This window comes from Stenella coeruleoalba (assembly GCF_951394435.1).
Source record: "Stenella coeruleoalba genome assembly, chromosome: 7".
NCBI lineage: Eukaryota > Metazoa > Chordata > Mammalia > Artiodactyla > Delphinidae > Stenella > Stenella coeruleoalba.
The window spans coordinates 62650501-62669830 of NC_137153.1; the positions used below are offsets into that span (position 1 = coordinate 62650501).

Below are 19330 nucleotides of genomic sequence, written 5' to 3' on the forward strand. Positions count from 1 at the left end.
TAGAGAATGTGAAAATTTTTTTTTCTCATGCAAAAATAAGCATTTTAATTATATCTTCCATAAGTTCTCCTTGAATCACAGGTTATAGATATACTTTTTATGGAAACTCATCAAAGCCAATTTAGCACTTCCCTTAATGTTTTTATTTTAATTCTAGTATAGCAATTACCACACTATGTTGTAATATTTTCCTTATTTCTTTTACCTCTTATTTTTTTAGAGCACTGTGAGGGCACAGACGTTATATTATTTTTGTCTTTATATCCTGATAGCCAGGCACAGAGTTTACCCCAAGCACATCTCACAAAGGATGCATGATTGAATGGCCAAGAAGATTTTTGGTGATTTTTCTTTTGAGTGTGACATCAGGTGGTGCTGATAAAACTACTCAAGATGATGAATATGGCATCCTTGGCAGTTATATTTCCTGTGACCATATATATTAGACACAAATACTACTCCAGAGACTTGCCGCTTTGCATAGTTACTATATCATGACAGTTAACTTCCCAAAAGACATACTGACCTTTCTTAATCAGTGCATCATTTGGAATATATGGCAGTGGAGCTTCTTGACAACTTTTAAGCTTGAAAACCATAGTCTGCATGTAAAGATCCCTTGTGAAGGCAGGCCATGATTTCCATCTTCTTCATGCTTGTCATTAGTAGCTCTTTGCTGACCCTGCACATCTTCTTTAACATGCAAGAATGCAATCATTAGCAGTTTCAGAGTTACTGCCCTAAGGATTTATGATGATCTTCATAGCCTGTTGAGTTAAAAAGAAAAGTTTCCCAAAGGACCAGAGGCACATTATGACACCAGCGTCCATTTTTAGCATAGGTCCCAGGGTAAATTTAATGTAGTAATGGCTGCTTTAATATAGACATTTCTTCCACTTAAGAAGTACGTACTTCTTTTAATTAAAAATATTCTGTCTTCTCTAGTGAGAAAAGAACATCAAATGGCATCCAGGAAAAAAAAGAAAAAAACAAAATAAAAGAAAATTGGAATGCATATCAAGTAAGCAATTGTCTGTTCATATATTTAACTTGACTATCAGGTTAACTTTATGTGCTGAAGATGACAATATGCTAGGGTGATGATTGTCAAGTTTAAAATCTGAAGTGTGCAAACCAATCACTCATTATTTTTCTTTTCCCTCCTACTCAATTATTTAACTTCAAAGTTTCAAAATGTCATATCTGACCACATGCTCTTAAAATATTTCAGCAATTTTAATAACTGCTTCAATAATTTATAAATACACTTTAGCCATTTTATGTTTCCATGTATTCTTTATTGACAGAAGTCATAATGAATGGTTACAAGTGAGAAAATCATCATATTGCGTCAGAGTAGGTTTCTAGGGAGATCATCTCTCGGATTTTAGGTTGTTTATTGTTCCTGTCATACTGATAGATATATGTGTCAAAATGTCCCAAATATAAGTGGAAATGATAAGGCAATGGTACTGATGTAAAATATTACTCTGAGAACAAAAGAGTCATATTAAGTACTGAAAGATAAGGAGGTATAAAAACAAGTACAGTAGCCTACCTGGTGTTTCTGCTTTTTTGCGTGATTTCCTACTAGCTATTCTCCACACAGCAGGGTTTTAAATTGTAAATCAGGTCATACTACTCCCTTGATCAAAATCCTGTAGCAGATTTTCATGGGCAGTCATATTTAGAAAAAAATTTGAAGTCCCTTCCAAGACTGAAGAGCCCCATATGACATAGGCTCTTACTCCTTCTCCCACTTTGTCTCTCCATGTGCACCCCAGCTCATCTCTGCTTCAGTTGCTCTAGCCTTATTGCTGTTCTTGAACAAGCCAAACATGCTCCCTTCTCAGGGACATATGTTGCACCCTCTGCCTATAGCACTATCATCCATGTATTCTTTGGCTCTTCTGCTTTTCGTTCAGGTCCCAGTGAAGTTTCTCTTGCACCTTAACCAAAGTATCCTCTTAACTATTATGTCTCTTTACCCTGCTTTTCCTTTTTATTTAATGTTTATCACCATCTGTTTTCTACGTACTTATTGCCTCTCTTTTATTAGAGTATAAACTCAATGAAGGAAGTTTTCATTACTTTATGGAACTTATCACTTTCTCATTTTTAGTTTGTCACCTGTTTCGTTAAAGCTTATTTTCTAGTAAATCTCTAATGAGGTTCTATAAGAAGTATTATTTGAAAGCTTATATGTAAGAAAATGTCTGGAATAAATCACCCACCCACCTTGGAATAATAATGAAGGCACTATTTCATAAAATCCAGTGTGTTATTAGGAAATGTCACTTTATCCCCTTTTATGTTAGTGTGACTTTTTTTCCTCTCCTTATTTATGGACACTCTTAAAATCTTTTATTCTGTTTTTTGTTTCTTTGTTTTTGATTGCAGTGCAATGTATCTTAGTGTGGCCCTCTTTTCTTTCACTATACAGGAAATTTGGTGGGTCCTTTATTCTAGAGATGGGGATCTTTGGTTTGGAGGGGGACTATTTTCTATCCCTTTGTTGTCAATTTCCTCCCTTTTTCCCTGTCTCTCTTTTTGGAAATCCTATTAGAAAGATGTCAAAGATTATGAATAGATACTCCAAATTGCTACTTGTGTCTCTATTTTCCAACACATTGTTTTTACCTTTTCCTACACTTGAAGAGATTTCCTTGAATTTATCTTCTTATCCCCCTGGAGGACACTGAAGCATAGAAAAAACTAACTATCTTTTTAATTTCCAAGGGCTTCCTTCTTTGAATTTCTTGTTGATAGCATATCAGTCTTTATGTTTGCTGCAACATTTTACTTATTCTCAAAAATTAAATTAAATTAAATTAGTTTTTTATGAAGTTTTCTTTAGTTTGTTTCCTAGGCACTTTTTTTTTTTATCTGTTTGTTTTGGACTCTCTTTTTTGGTGGAGGCTTCCCCTGCATTGCTGGGGAGCCCATTTGTCCCTCCCTATTCAAGAGTGAGTTGATTGCATTGACAGAGCCACTCACCTGGTGGTGTTTAAATGTCAATCTTACATTTTTCAGTGGAAGACTTCCAACTGTTAGTATCTGAAACTCCTTTCCCCAGAATTATTTATTTTGTTAAGATAGTTTTCTAAACCTTGGTGGGGGTATACAGTTGGGGTGGGTGACATATACTAACTTTCTGGGAACTAGATAGGGAGAGAAAGCTGAGGGTCTTACAATTCTTTATGCATTGTTTTATCTAATCCCTTCTCCTCATATTTTCTATAGTTCCACATATCTCCAAGTCCACTCTGTTTTCTTGCAGAGGATAAATATATGAAGACGTGAGACATGAAAGTCCAAATGCTTTTTAAAGAGATTTTCAACCGGTCTCTCTCTCTTTTTTTTTTGTTAGTTACATTAAGCTATTTCCAATGTCTCCAGTGTTGAGATTTTCAGAGGTTCTGCAGGATTTTATTATTGATGATGGATTATCATTAATGTGTCTTTCTGCACAAACTTAAGTGGTGATTTTATCAAATGGGCTAAATCAGTTATCACTGTATTTGGGTGGTTTTCCCAAAAGCAGATCCCAAGATGAGGAATTTTTTGAAAGTGTTTAGTAGGAAGTGTTCCCAGGGAAAAACAGTAGTCAGTTGAGGCAGCGGGACTGGGAAGGGAAGGAGGTGAAACAACGATATTGTATCAAGTAGAGTGCCCCAGAGACTTTTTTTAGTTCAATCCCACATGAGAGCTCAGGAGAACCAGTGTTGGTCCAATCAGGAGGCAAGTAAGTTGGTGTATGTAGGCTCCCACACCTATAAGTCATTGGATAAGGGCCACCTGCTGCTTTCTGGTATATACAAGTAAATGGGTGGCTTCTAGCAGCCTGGAAACAGTTCTCTGATAGAAATGCTAGTATTAGCTAAAGGGAATGAAGTGTCAAACAGAGCCAGTGTCCATGAAAAAGGTAAGGGGATCAAAGGAAGTATGACTGGAGGGCTAACAGCAATGAGCATACCACTTCTCTATGCGTATTTTTACTTCTAAAAATTTGTTAAAATTGTCTCTGTCTTTTCTTCTTTTCTGTCAGTAATTTTGGGTCATTGCATTTTGTTTTGCTTTACTTTAACCATGATGTCAATCTGACACATTTACTAGAATTTACTAGGAGAAGTCCTAAGGTTCTATTATTAACATTCTCTACTTTCTTAGGAAAGAAAATATTATGCAATGGAAATAAACAGAATAATATAGATACTTTTAAGAGGAAAGAATAAAAATTATTTATACTAAATACATGTGTACATAATATTAATCAAAATAGTCACAGTTTTTTTTGTCTGATATCAGTCAAGTTGGTCAAAATAATGTGGAAAAAACAACCAAAAAATGTGAAGGAAAAAAGATGACAGAATAATTTGAATTAACAGAATTGGAAATGTATTAAATGATGTTTTTGCAAAGGTTTATGAAACTAGACTTGAAATAATTTCAATGAAAATACAGTTACAGTTTAATAACAAAAGTATGACCTATATATGTAATTTGGATTAGAAATGCCATCACTAATTAACTAAGAACATTGATTTGAGGACTTTTTATTTAGTTACAAATACCCTTGATATTTCTTTTCATTTGGTTTTTTGAAAATTTGTAGAAGAAAGTAAAAAAAAATACATTTTGCAAGAGAAATTCAAATTTATTCCCATTGAATGTAATGAATTGCATAATTTATTTTTCTGAAGGATTAGAATGTTCCGTGAACATCCTCAATTTTTATCCCCCCTCTAAAGTAGTTAATGATTAGGTATAGAAGTTTAAATGTCTATGGTTTTAAGGTAAGCAAGTGGAAGTGGGCCTGTTTTTTCTATTGCTGGTTGCATTTTCACAGAGGAAAGTGTATTATAAATATCTCTATCTATCTATCTATATCTATCTATATAAATATCTATATATATTTGGGTCCAATTTGAATTTCTACTTACATATTTGGGGGCTCCAATAACGAACAATAATGTACTAAACCTTAAATATCACATATTTTCCTCAACTCACTAATTACTTCTGTACATTCTGTTTATTTGATGGCTCTACATTGTATTACACATTTTCCACAAATTTTTTCTTGATCATCAGTGTTGTTTTGAAAATGACCTGTAGTATTTAGGAAAGTGCTGAACATATAATAGATATTCAGTAAATAGTTGTTTCTGGCAACTAAATAAATGGCAATGTTTAAAATTTTAAAGTCAAAAATGCTTGGGGTAGAAAAATATCAGGCAGTTTCATAATTTTTATTTATATTACAAAATATATGAAACAGGAAATATTATCTAAACTAAAATTAGTACAATAATTATTCAGTTTCTTTCAAACTCATTTCCCTGAGTAGTACAGTAGAAGAAAATGAAATTATATTTTGTTGATTTATATCTGCTATGGTTTTCTAGCATTTTAGGGAAGCTACCAACTGCTAAAAAACAAACCTGAAGAACATTTAAAACCACAGGCTGAGTATTGTTTTCTAATACATACATCTTAAACATACTACTATAACATATTTCCAAACAAATATCCAAGGAAACTTTAAAACTGTGTAGTACACAAAATTACAGATGTAGAGCACAAATGTATGGATACCAAGGGGGAAAATGGGGGGGGGGGTGGGATGAACTGGGAGATTGGGATTGACATATGTACACTATTGATACTATGTATAAAATAGATAACTAATGAGAACTTACTGTATAGCACAGGGGACTCTACTCAGTGCTCTGGGGTGACCTGAATCAGAAGGAAATCCAAAAAAGAGGGAATATATGTATACATATAGCTGATTCATTTTGCTTTACAGTGGAAACTAACACAACATTGTAAAGCAACTCTACTCCAATAAAATTTTTTACTTAATTAATTTATTTATATTGAATTGGTTTTTGATGAAAGATATATTACCAGGAGTCTTCTTAATCAATCAGATCTTACCTGAGAACCAGAAATAACTCAATGGAGAAGATGTCTCTGAGTAAAGCCTTAATGATTATATTTCGCTTTCTTGTAAATAGAATACTAGCACTTCTATGGCATTTATTACAAGCCAGCTATTGTTCTAAGCATGATGCTTTTCCTCACTTTACAAATAAGGAAACTAAGGCACAGAAAAGGTAAACAAGCTGTTAAGATCATACAAATAGTAATTGGTCAAATGAGGTGTATCGAACTTCTCTGGCTCCATTTTCTATGCTCTTATCTGTTTTGAACTACTACTTCTTGAACAACAGTTCCTATTGCAGCTAAAGGTATGAGCAAATATTAATTACCAGCTGTATTTTATAGTGACTTCGGTTAGCAGTGGGGTTTCTTCTGTATAGAAGCATCATTTTCTCCAAATAAGAATAAATATGAGGATAAGCAAAGAAATGGAGATAGTAGCTAGGTGCCTTTTGGAGGCAATGACCAGATGTAAGCTTCCAGTGTGGTCTATTGGGGTTGAAATTTCTAATGAAAGAATAGGAAAGACTGGGAATATATGAGATAGGACAACTGATGGGTAACTTTTTAAATCTTCACAATGATTTTGAGAGAGGTACTCCTAAGAGTGAAAAGAAAAGGATGAAAGAAGGCAGAATAATTTGAATTAACAGAATTAGAAATGTGATCAAAGTTTGCATTTCAGAGATTTATGAGTCTAGAATGGCTTTCCACAAATAAACCACTATGCAGTTTTATGAGGTTATACTTCATCCAGTACTGCCTATGGGCTTTTAGCCATGGGAGAGTCAAAATCTGTCACAGAACCCAGTTTAAATTTTTAGATAGCTTCTGAACTGAATATGATGGCAAGAACTGGAAGTTTTACTTTGAAGTATCTCTTAGACTAAGGAAGTTTGGCAGCTCAGCACCATGGTCCAACCAAGTAATTAACCAAGGCTGTCCTTGCCAGTTATCAAAGGCTTGTGCATTAAGAATAAAGGGAGGAGGGCTTCCCTGGTGGCGCAGTGGTTGAGTCCTCCTGCCGATGCAGGGGACATGGGTTCGTGCCCCGGTCCGGGAAGATCCCACGTGCCGTGGAGCGGCTGGGCCCGTGAGCCATGGCCGCTGAGCCTGCACGTCCGGAGCCTGTGCTCCGCAACGGGAGAGGCCACAACAGTGAGAGGCCCGTGTACCGCAAAAAAAAAAAAAAAAAAAAAAAAAAAGCATAAAGGGAGGAGTGAACACCATGCAAGGAGGTTATTTCATGTATCACTTGTGGGAAATAGTCATTGGAGTTTTAAGCCTTAGCAAAGTCTTTAACCCATGCTGAAAATACAAATGTCCAAAAAAAAAAAATTCTTTATTCTTTTTTTCCTAGAAATACAAATATTTAGGGAATATTTTTATATTTCTAAGTTTTTTTTTTCTGTTTTTGCTATCATATTTCTTGTGACTTACAGCAATGATTACCTAAGAACATTATCATCAGAGGCAGTGAGACTTAATTGCAGTGTACTTTTTGTAGCCCATAAGGCATATCTAAGCATTCAGTATGAAAGATGAGCAGGGGATCAAAAGACTGAAAAAAAAATATTGCTATTGTAGCTTAAATGGGAAAAAAGCATGGTTGCAAAGCATAAATAGTCATTCATCCCTTGACACAAAGAATTTAAATGAATATGTTTCCTTCTTTTCTAAGATGAAACACTAGTTTATGAGTTACCTAATCCTTTAATCCAGATTAAAATCCTTTAACCCTGCCTAGTATAGCCCAAAATGAGAGTTAAGAAAGGTATTTCAGATGCATTCATTATCGTACCAATGAAAGTATACTTCTTGCCCAGGACGATCATGTCCTCAGTTGTGTTTTAGACCTTACTCTGATCTAGATAAACAAATAAACATAATAACTAAGCAGCTTCAAAATTAGCAGACAGCAGTTGAAAGAGCTGAGAAAGTAAATTTTGTTTGCCATGATATTGAATGTATAACTTAAAGTACTGTTTACTTCTAGATATGTTTAGAATTTTTACAGTGTGTGTCATTATTACAACTACTGATAATAATGATAATAATAATAATAGTAATAATAATAATACTACTTAAGATTGAGAAATAGAGCTGTAGTTTGAACGATTCCAAAAAGATACTGACTAGAAAATATCTTACTGGACAATAGAGTTAACTATAAACATAATAACTGGTCTGAAAAGTGCTTCATAACTTTTGTGAATTTCATCATTCATAATTTTACTGCTTTTGGTTTTATCTTTGACAAATGGGTATCAAGAAATACACAGTTTTCTGCTTAATTGAGAAAGTTAAATTATACGTTTTTGTATGTGAGTAGAGGAAAATGCATTATTAAATGGTAGTTACCTAGAAGGAGCTTCATAAATATCTGTTGAGTGATTAACTATTTCATCCTGCTCACACTAAATCATAGGGCTGGCTGAATTCTTCCTAGGATTCTAAATAACACTTTTTTGCAGTCATCCTAGAAAGAGAGGTTACCTTCAGTATGAATTTTCAAATCACTTTAGAGTTGCATTTGTCATTTTGCAGTATTTCTCATTTATGACTCATTTACTCCTTAGAAGGCAGAAAAATGGGGGGGTGAAAGGGACAAAGGGACATTTGAAGAATAGAAAACAGATAGCAAGCTGCTAGATTTAACTCCAACCATGTCAATAACCACATTAGATGTAAATGGTAAATACCCTAATAGATACTGTTATATTGGGAAAATCTATATCTGATTATGTATTAAACACAAGAAACCTAACTAAAGGTTTAAAGTAAAAAGATGGAAATATATACCATGCAAAAAGTAATCAAAAGAAAATTGACGTTAAAAAAAAAGAAAATTGAGTACTTATAGTAATATCACATTAATTAGATTTGAGAGCAAAAAAAAATTTTAATATGGATAAAACCATCATAAATTCATCAAAAGGACATAAATCCTAAAGATTTAGGAACCCAATAACAGAACCCAATATACATCAAGCAAAAATGGATAGGATGGCAAAAAGAAGTAGACAAATTCACCATTATAGTTGGAGACATCAACACTGTTCTCTCAATAACTAAGAGAAAACAGTGACACAAAATCAGTGAGTATATAGAAGACTTCAACAGTCTATCAACCAATTTCACCTAACTGATACACAACAATGTAGAATGTATATTTTTAAGGCCCCAAAGAACTTTCATCAGAATATACCATGTTCTGAGCAATAAAACTACCGCAAAGCATTTATAAGTACTCAAACTATATAAAGTATGCTCTCTGATTGCAATAGAATTAAATTCAAAATTAATAATGGAAGATATTTTGAAAATTTCCAAGTACATGAAAATGAAATAACAGATTCCTAAGCAAACCAACACCAAATTGTAAAGGAAAAATTAGAAAAATATCTTTCATAGAATGAGATTGAATACACAACATGTCAAAATTAATGAGAGGTACCTAAAATATGGCTTAGAGGGAAATTTATAGTACTAAATGCCTATAAAGCTCTCAAAATACTGATTAATTTTACACATAATAAAGCAAACAACACCAAAACAGGAATCAAGCCCAATTTTAGAGGAAAGATAATTTTCATAGAAGAAAGAAAATAGTAAAGATGAAAGCACGAATAATGATATAAAACAAAAACAACTGAAAAAAATCAATGAAACAAAAAGTGGTTATTTGTGGAGATCGGTAAATCTAATCCACTTCCAAAAAAGAATATGGCAAAATTACCAAGATCAATATTGAGAGAGTGAATATCCCTACAAATCAGATAAAATAATAAGGGAGAAATGTGAATAACTTTATAGTAGTCTTAAAATATATCCATAATTCTTTATTAATTCCCTTTTAAAAAGTAGTCTTGAGAGAGAGCAGACAGGAAAAGCAAGAAGAATGACAATCCTGCAGCCTATGGAACAAAAACCACATTCACAGAAAAATAGACAAGATGAAAAGGCAGAGGACTATGTACCAGATGAAGGAACAAGATAAAACCCCAGAAAAACAACTAAATGAAGTGGAGATAGGCAACCTTCCAGAAAAATGATAGTGAAGATGATCCAAGACCACAGAAAAAGAATGGAAGCAAAGACGGACAAGATGCAAGAAATGTTTAACAAAGACCTAGAAGAATTAAAGAACAAACAAACAGAGATGAACAATACAATAACTGAAATGAAAGATACACTAGAAGGAACCAATAGCAGAATAACTGAGGCAGAAGAACGGATAAGTGACCTGGAAGACAGAATGCTGGAATTCACTGCTGTGGAGCAGAATAAAGAGAAAAGAATGAAAAGAAATGAAGACAGCCTAAGAGACCTCTGGGACCCATTAAAAGCAACAACATTCCCATTATAGGGGTCCCAGAAGGAGAAGAGAGAGAGAAAAGACCCAAGAAAATATTTGAAGAGATTAAAGTAGAAAACTTCCCTAACATGGGAAAGGAAATAGCCACCCAAGTCCAGGAAGGGCAGAGAGTCCCATACAGGATAAACCCAAGGAGAAGCACCCTGAAACACATAGTAATCCAATTGGCAAAAATTAAAGACAAAGAAAAATTATTAAAAGCAGCAAGGGAAAAATGACAAATAACATACAAGGGAACTCCCATAAGGTTAACAGCTGATTTCTCAGCAGAAATGCTACAAGCCAGAAGGAAGTGGCATGATATACTTAAAGTGATGAAAGGGAAGAACCTACAACCAATACTACTGTACCCGTCAAGGATCTCATTCAGATTCGATGGAGAAATCAAAAGTTTTGCAGACAAGCAAAAGCTAAGAGAATTCAGCACCACCAAAGCAGCTCTACAACAAATGCTAAAGGAACTCCTGTAAGTGGGAAATACAAGAGAAGTAAAGGACCTACAAAAACAAACCCAAAACAATTAAGAAAATGGTAATAGGAACATACCTATCAATAATTACCTTAAAATTGAATGGATTAAATGCTCCAACCAAAAGACACAGACTTGCTGAATGGATACAAAAACAAGACCCATATATATGCTGTCTACAAGAGACCCACTTCAGACCTAGGGACACATACAGACTGAAAGTGAGGGGATGGAAAAAGATATTCCATGCAAATGGAAATCAAAAGAAAGCTGGAGTAGCAATACTCATGTCAGATAAAATAGACTTTAAAATAAAGAATGTTACAAGGGACAAGGAAGGACACTACATAATGATCAAGGGATCAATCCAAGAAGAAGATATAACAATTATAAATATATATGCACCCAATATAGAAGCACCTCAATACATAAGGCAACTGCTAACAGCTATAAAAGAGGAAATCGACAGTAACACAATAATAGTAGGGGACTTTAACACCTCACTTACAGCAATGGACAGATATTCCAAAATGAAAATAAATAAGGAAACAGAACCTTTAAATGACACAATAGACCAGATAAGTTTAATTGATATTTATAGGACATTCCATCTAAAAACAGCAGATTACACTTTCTTCTCAAGTGTGCACGGAACATTCTCCAGGACAGATCACATCTTGAGTCACAAATCAGGCCTCAGTAAATTTAAGAAAATTGAAATCATATCAAGCATCTTTTCTGACCACAATGCTATGAGATTAGAAATGAATTACAGGGAAAAAATCATAAAAAAAAACAAACACAAGGAGGCCAAACAATACATTACTAAATAACCAAGAGATCACTGAAGAAATCAAAGAGGAAATCAAAAAATACCTAGAGACAAATGACAATGAAAACACGATGATCCAAAACCTATGGGATGCAGCAATGCAGTTCTAAGAGGGAAGTTTATAGCTATACAAGCCTACCTCAAGAAACAAGACAAATCTCAAATAAACAATCTAACCTTACACCTAAAGGAACTGCAGAAAGAGGAACAAACAAAACCCAAAGTTAGTAGAAGGAAAGAAATCATAAAGATCAGAGCAGAAATAAATGAAATGGAAACAAAGAAGACAATAGCAAAGATTAATAAAACTAAAAGCTGGTTCTTTGAGAAGATAAATAAAATTGATAAACCATTAGCCAGACTCATCAAGAAAATGAGGGAGACGACTCAAATCAATAAAATTAGAAATGAAAAAGGAGAAGTTACAACAGACAGCACTGAAATACAAAGCATCGTAAGAGACTACTACAAGCAACTCTATGCCAATAAAATGGACAACCTGGAAGAAATGGACAAATTCTTAGAAAGGTGTAACCTTCCAAGACTGAACCAGGAAGAAATAGAAAATATGAACAGACAAGTCACAAGTAATGAAACTGAAACTGTGATTAAAAATGTTCCACAAACAAAAGTCCAGGACCAGATGGCTTCACAGGTGAATTCTATCAAACATTTAGAGAAGAGCTCACACCCATCCTTCGCAAACTCTTCCAAAAAATTGTGGAGGAAGGAAGACTCCCAAACTCATTTTATGAAGCAACTATCACCCTGAAACCAAAACAGGCAAAGATACTACAAGAAAAGAAAATTACAGACCAATATCACTGATGAATATAGATGCAAAAATCCTCAACAAAATACTAGCAAACAGAATCCAACAACACATTAAAAGGATCTACACCATGATCAGGTGGGATTTATCCCAGGGATGCAAGGATTCTTCAATATACACAAATCAATCAATGTGATACACCATATTAACAAACTGAAGGATAAAAACCATATGATCATCTCAATAGATGCAGAAAAAGCTTTTGACAAAATTCAACACCCTTTATGATAAAAACTCTCCAGAAAGTGGGCATAGAGGGAACCTACCTCAACACAATAAAGTCCATATATGACAAACCCACAGAAAACATCATTCTCAATGGTGAAAAACTGAAAATATTTCCTCTAAGATCAGGAACAAGACACGGATGTCCACTCTCGCCACTATTATTCAACATAGTTTCGAAAGTGCTAGCCACAGCAGTTAGAGAAGAAAAAGAAATAAAAGGAATACAAATTGGAAAAGAAGAAGTAAAACTGTCACTGTTTGCAGACGACATGATACTATACATAGAGAATCCTAAAGATGCCACCAGAAAACTACTAGAGCTAATCAATGAATTTGGTAATGTTGCAGGATACAAAATTAATGCACAGAAATCTCTTGCATTCCTATACACTAATGATTAAAAATCTGAAAGAGAAATTAAGGAAACACTCCCATTTACCACTGCAACAAAAAGAATAAAATACCTAGGAATAAACCTACCTAGGGAGATAAAAGACCTGTATGCAGAAAACTATAAGACACTGATGAAAGAAATTAAAGGTGATACCAACAGATGGAGAGATATACCGTGTTCTTGGATTGGAAGAATCAACATTGTGAAAATGACTCTACTACCCAAAGCAATCTACAGAGTCAATGCAATTCCTATCAAATTACCAATGGCATTTTTTATGGAAATAGAACAAAAAATCTTAAAATTTGTTTGGTGACACAAAAGACCCTGAATAGCCAAAGCAGTGTTGAGGGAAAAAAATGGAGCTGGAGGCATCAGACTCCCTGACTTCACACTATACTATAAAGCTACAGTAATCAAGAGAATATGGTACTGGCACAAAAACAGAAACATAGATCAATGGAACAAGATAGAAAGCCCAGAGATAAATACACGCACCTCTGGTCAACTAATCTATAGCAAAGGAGGCAAGGATATACAATGGAGAAAAGACAGTCTCTTCAATAAGTGGTGCTGGGAAACTGGCCAGCTACACGTAAAAGAATGAAATTAGAACACTCCCTAGCACCGTACACAAAAATAAACTCAAAATGGATTAGAGACCTAAACGTAAGGCCAGACACTATAAAACTCTTAGAGGAAAACATAGGAAGAACACTCTTTGACATAAATCACAGCAAGATCTTTTTTGATCCACCTCCTAGAGTAATGGAAATAAAAACAAAAATAAACAAATGGGACCTAATGAAACTTCAAAGCTTTTGCACAGCAAAGGAAACCATAAACAAGATGAAAAGACAACACTCAGAATGGGAGAAAATATTTGCAAATGAATCAACGGACAAAGGATTAGTCCCCAAAATATATAAACAGCTCATGCATCTCAATATTAAAACGCAAACAACCCAATCGGCAAATGGGAAGAATACCTAAATAGACATTTTTCCAAAGAAGATATACAGATGGCCAAGAAGCACATGAAAAGCTGCTCAGCATCACTAATTATTAGAGAAATGCAAATCAAAATTACAATGAGGTATCACCTCACACCAGTTAGAATGGGCATCATCAGAAAATCCACAAACAGCAAATGCTGGAGAGGGTGTGGAGAAAAGGGAACCCTCTTTCACTGTTGGTAGGAATGTAAATTGTTACAGCCACTATGGAGAACAGTATGGAGGTTCCTTAAAAAACTGAAAATAGAATTACAATATGACCCAGCAATCCCACTACTGGGCATATGCCCAGAGAAAACCATCATTCAAAAAGACACACGCACCCCATTGTTCGTAGCACTGTTTATAATAGTCAGGTCATGGAAGCAACCTAAATGCCCATCAACAGATGAATGGATAAAGAAGATGTGGTACATATATACAATGGAATCTTACTCAGCCATTAAAAGGAATGAAATTGGGTCATTTGTAGAGATGTGGATGGATCTAGTGACTGTCATACAGAGTGAAGTAAGTCAGAAATGGAAAAACAAATATCGTATATTAACGCATATATGTGGAACCTAGAAAAGTGGTACAGATGAACCGGTTTACAGGGCAGAAATTGGTACACAGATGTAGAGAACAAACGTATGGACACCAAGTGGGTAAAGCAGTGCCATGGTGGGGGTGGTGGTGTGATGAATTGGGCGATTGGGATTGACATGTATACACTGATGTGTATAAAATTGATGACTAATAAGAACCTGCTGTATAAAAAAATAACTAAAATGGAATTCAAAAATTAAAAAAAAAAGAACTGCTTTATAGGGTTACACTTACAAATGTCAGAACTATTAGGTGGCTAAATGTGTATCTTTTACCAAAATAAAAATTCTTCAATAATTGTCTGTAAAAAAAAATTAAAAATATGTGAAACGTGGAGTCTTATTGCCCTCTCCTTCAGTTGTAAGCTGGATTTAGCAATTTGTTTCTAACAAATGGATGAAATGGAATTGATGCTGTGCAAATGTAAGGCACTGTGGCTTCCTCCTCTCTCACTCTCTCCTATATTCCTTGCTCTCGGAGAAATTTTCATGTTGATAGGAAGCTTAAGTACTTAAGCAGCTTATGGAGAGGCCCATGTGGTAAGGAACTAAGGCCTTCTGCCAAGAGTCATCAAGGAACTGAGCTTTTCTTCCAACAGCCATGTGAATGATCCATCTTGGAACTGGATACTGTGACTCATCAAGCCTTCAGCTGACTGCAACCAAATGAGAGACCTTGAGCCGGAATCATCCAGATAAGCTACTTCTGAATTCCTGAACCAGAGGAACTGGATATAATAAATGTTTGTTGTTTTAAGTATTATACATTGAGGTAATTACTTACACAGCAATAGATAAGTACTAAAAACTTTATACCAATTCATTTGAAAATTTATATTAAATGGAAAAATTCCATGAAAGATGCAAATTACCAACACTCAAGGAGAAATAAATAACCTGAATAACTTTAAATCTATTAAAGGAATTGAATTTGTAGTTTAAAACTTTCCCACAAAAAAAAAAAAAAAATGTCAAGCACAGATGTCTTCACTGGTGGTTTCTACCAAACATTAAAGAAAAAATAATAGCAATTCTATAAAAAACTCTTCTAGAAATTTGAAGAGGAGGAAACACATCCCTGTTTACTCAATGAAGTCATCATTACACTTACACCAAAAACAGTGGAAGACATTGGAAGAGAAAAATATCTATCTTCCAATTTCTTACTCAATTTTAGTACATAAAATCCAACAATGTATAAAAAGAATAACATTGTGTGGCAAAGTGGGTTTATTCTGGGAATGCAAGATTAATGCTACATTTGAAAGTCAATCAGATTAATTTATCATATCAATAGAATAAAGAAGAAAACTATATGAGCGTTCCAATAGATGCAAAAAAAAAATTGACAAAATTCAGTATCCATTCATGATAGAAAATCTCAGTGGACAAGGAATAGAAAATAATTTCATTAGTGTGTGAAAGGGCATGTACCATAAACCTACAGCTAATGTAAAAGGTGAAAGACTGAATGTTTTCTTTCTAACATCAAGAAAAGGGCAAGATGTCCAATCTTACCACTGGTATTCACCATTTTCCTGTAGCTCTGATCTGGAGCAATTGAACAAGTAAAAGAAAGCAATGGCATACAGATTGAGAAGGAAGAAATAAAACTATCTGTGTATCAACATGATTATGTAGAATAATTCAAAGAATCTACAAAAAATATGACAATAAATAATGAGTGAGTTTAGCAAGATTAGAGTATACAAACAAAATACAGGAATCAATTGTATGTTTATATAATAACAATGAACAATTTAAAATTGATTTTCAAACAAACATTTATATAGTACCAGAAATATGATACAAAATATGTACAAGATCTATAGGCTCAAAACTACAAAACTCCAATAAATAAAAATCAAATATGACCAAAATAAGTGGAGAGACATACCATTTCATGGATTGGAAGACTCACTATTTATTGTCAAGATATAACTTCTTCTCAAAGTGATGGATTCAACAAAATTCCATTCAAAGGCCTAACAGGGTTTCTTGTAGAACTCAAAGTAATATGAAAATTTATATGGGAAAATAAATAACTAGAAGCCAAAATGAATTTTTAAACAGTAGAATAAAGTTGGAAGACTCTCACAACTTGATTTCAAAACTTACTATAAAGCTATAGCAATCAGGAGAGTGTGGTATTGGTGAAAGGTAGAAAACAGATAATGCAACAAAATAGAGAGTCTAGAAATGGAGCCACGTAGAGCAATAGATGCTTAACTGGTCTCTGTCTGCAATTGCGCTCTGTTCTAGTCTTCCTACATACTGTTGTTGGGATGCAAAATTTGCAGCCCCAAAATGTCTCTTTGGCATGAGAATTAATTTAGGCTGATTATTTATAAGATACAGAAGACTCAGGAAGTCTTTCTTTTTACCTCCCCCTTAGCTGCATTAAGAATTTAGAAACAGAGCCTGGTCCTGGAATACAGCTATTTTTACCAGAGATACCCGAAAAGAATATGGGTCTAGGTGTGGTGGAGGAAACTTGCAGGGCCTGGATATCAGAGTTTATTCTGTAACCCATTGTAAACTGCATGGCCCAGCAAATATTTGCTTTCAAAACCACTACCCTCAACATCCTCTTTTGTCTGTAGCTAAAGATGGTATTTAAGGTGAGAATTTTAGCCATTTTGGCGAGTTACTTAGTTTACCTGGGTATCTCCCATGTTTACATGTTATTATACTTTTGTTTGATTTTTTCCTGTTAATCTGTCTCATGTCAATTGAATTCTTAAACCAACCAGAAAAACCTAGAAGGATATAGGACAATTTCTTCCTCCCTGACACTGATCAAGAGATCTCTTCCAACACAAACCTAATCACAATATACACTTATTTTAAAAAGGCTTCCAGTGCTTCCCACAGATTTCAGAACTACTAGTTTAGCTTTGTACTCCTGTCTTGCATGCTTTGTCTCATACCACTTTATCCCTCAACATTTGATCCAGCCATGAGCAATGACTTGCAGATCCTTTATTTGCATGATACCATTTAACACCAGCATGGCTCTTAACATTATATGGAATACACTCTTTTTACAAACTCAACACCCAATATATGCCCAAATATCTCCAACTCATCCTTAAAGACTGAAGTTTTATTTTCTCAGAGAAGTGTCCCTTGATCCTCAACTCTTATCCCCAAGGTTTCTAATATAAGTGCTTCTACCCCATGATCCAGTAATCCTCCACATATAAATCTCTCATAACTTGGATTATAATAAACTGTCATGTTTAATTTACTTTTTTGACTCCAGATACTAGTTGAACAGTAAAACTATGTTTAAGTAGTCCTTAGAAGCTTAGAAGCTTAATGTCAAGGATGATTCTGGCATTTCAAAATTGCCTGATAAGTGTTTATGTGATAAAATAATAATCAACTTGGTAGACAAAACTTTAAAAGTTAAGCATTAATATGGTATGTATGGCATCACATTTTCCCTTTTTTTCCAACTGAAATGCCTACACACACAAAAGTTAACCCAATAATTTATTAGAAATAAAACAAATAAATGGTATGAAAATATAGCAGCATATTTCATTGATCATGTATAATCCTAATTTATCACTCTCTAGAGAGAGCTTAACTACATCTTCGACGTTTCATCAAGGACTGGGAAATATCATTGATTCCAGTGTTTGCAAATGTCTGATATTTTCTGTAGTTCTTTGATCTTGCCTTTTTGCAATTAGAGTTCACATTGAAATTACATATATTTAAACAAAAACTCAGAAAGCTCCAGTTCATTAATTTCCACTAGATTTGACTCTTCCTTAGAGATTTTAAAAACACTCCACTGGAAAGATAGTCATGACTAAAAGTAGTGCATTGCCAGTTTAAATGAGAAATAAAAAATTTGGTTTCACACCAGTGGAAAGAAGCCCTTCAGGCAAGATGACTCTGAAAGAGTATGAGAAATGGATAGAGGAGATAGCAGTACAGCCTGTAGGTTCTAAAACATGATTTCTGCTACAACTATTGAGGCTGTTAATAACTGAAGTTATGGATATGAACATATTCACTAGAACTAAGGATTCTTAGTTCTAAAGCAGAGGCATCCATACACAAAGACAAAGTGCCCTAGCTATGACAGACTGCAGCAATTCACACATCTTATATTCTTCCTTTTGAAACTGACAATAGTATGAACATCCTCATTGCCCAAATAGTTCGTCCCAGTTAAATACATGAGTAACGTAGAACTCCTGAATACCTCATTATTGCCTTGGAAGACTTAGAGCTGTGTTTCAATAAAAAGAAGTCATAGTATTTTAGTTTTTACATCTTATTGACACCATGCTATTGCATTTTTACTTAAGAATTTATTTTTCTTTTGCTACTTCTGAAATGAATTATGTTTTGCTATAGGTTACTGGAAAGCAGATGCAAGGAAAAAGTTTATAGACTACTGTTAGCTTACAATGGAATGAAATTCCGTAGAGCAGAAGTGAGGGCAAAGGGATTGAAACAGGAAAGAAGAAAAGTCAAATCAAGGACCAGTTACTGGTATCAGTCATGATTTGTTGTTCAACTTTGCATGATCATCTTCAGAAAGGCCACAGACATGACTTTCTCTTTAGACAGATATTGGAATTTGGAGAATAACTTAATCAAGAGTTGAGCACAGTAGTCATGC

The 19330-nt window shown here is 34.2% G+C and overlaps 1 long non-coding RNA gene across 1 annotated transcript in view; it reads left to right on the plus strand.

The window, feature by feature from the left end:
• Positions 1 to 19330, plus strand: part of LOC307189509 — a 296552-nt gene that overhangs the window by 197426 nt on the left and 79796 nt on the right. The window contains exon 2 of the long non-coding RNA XR_013829201.1: positions 946 to 1021. This is a non-coding gene — a long non-coding RNA (uncharacterized lncRNA). The remainder of the gene's footprint in view (positions 1 to 945; positions 1022 to 19330) is intronic.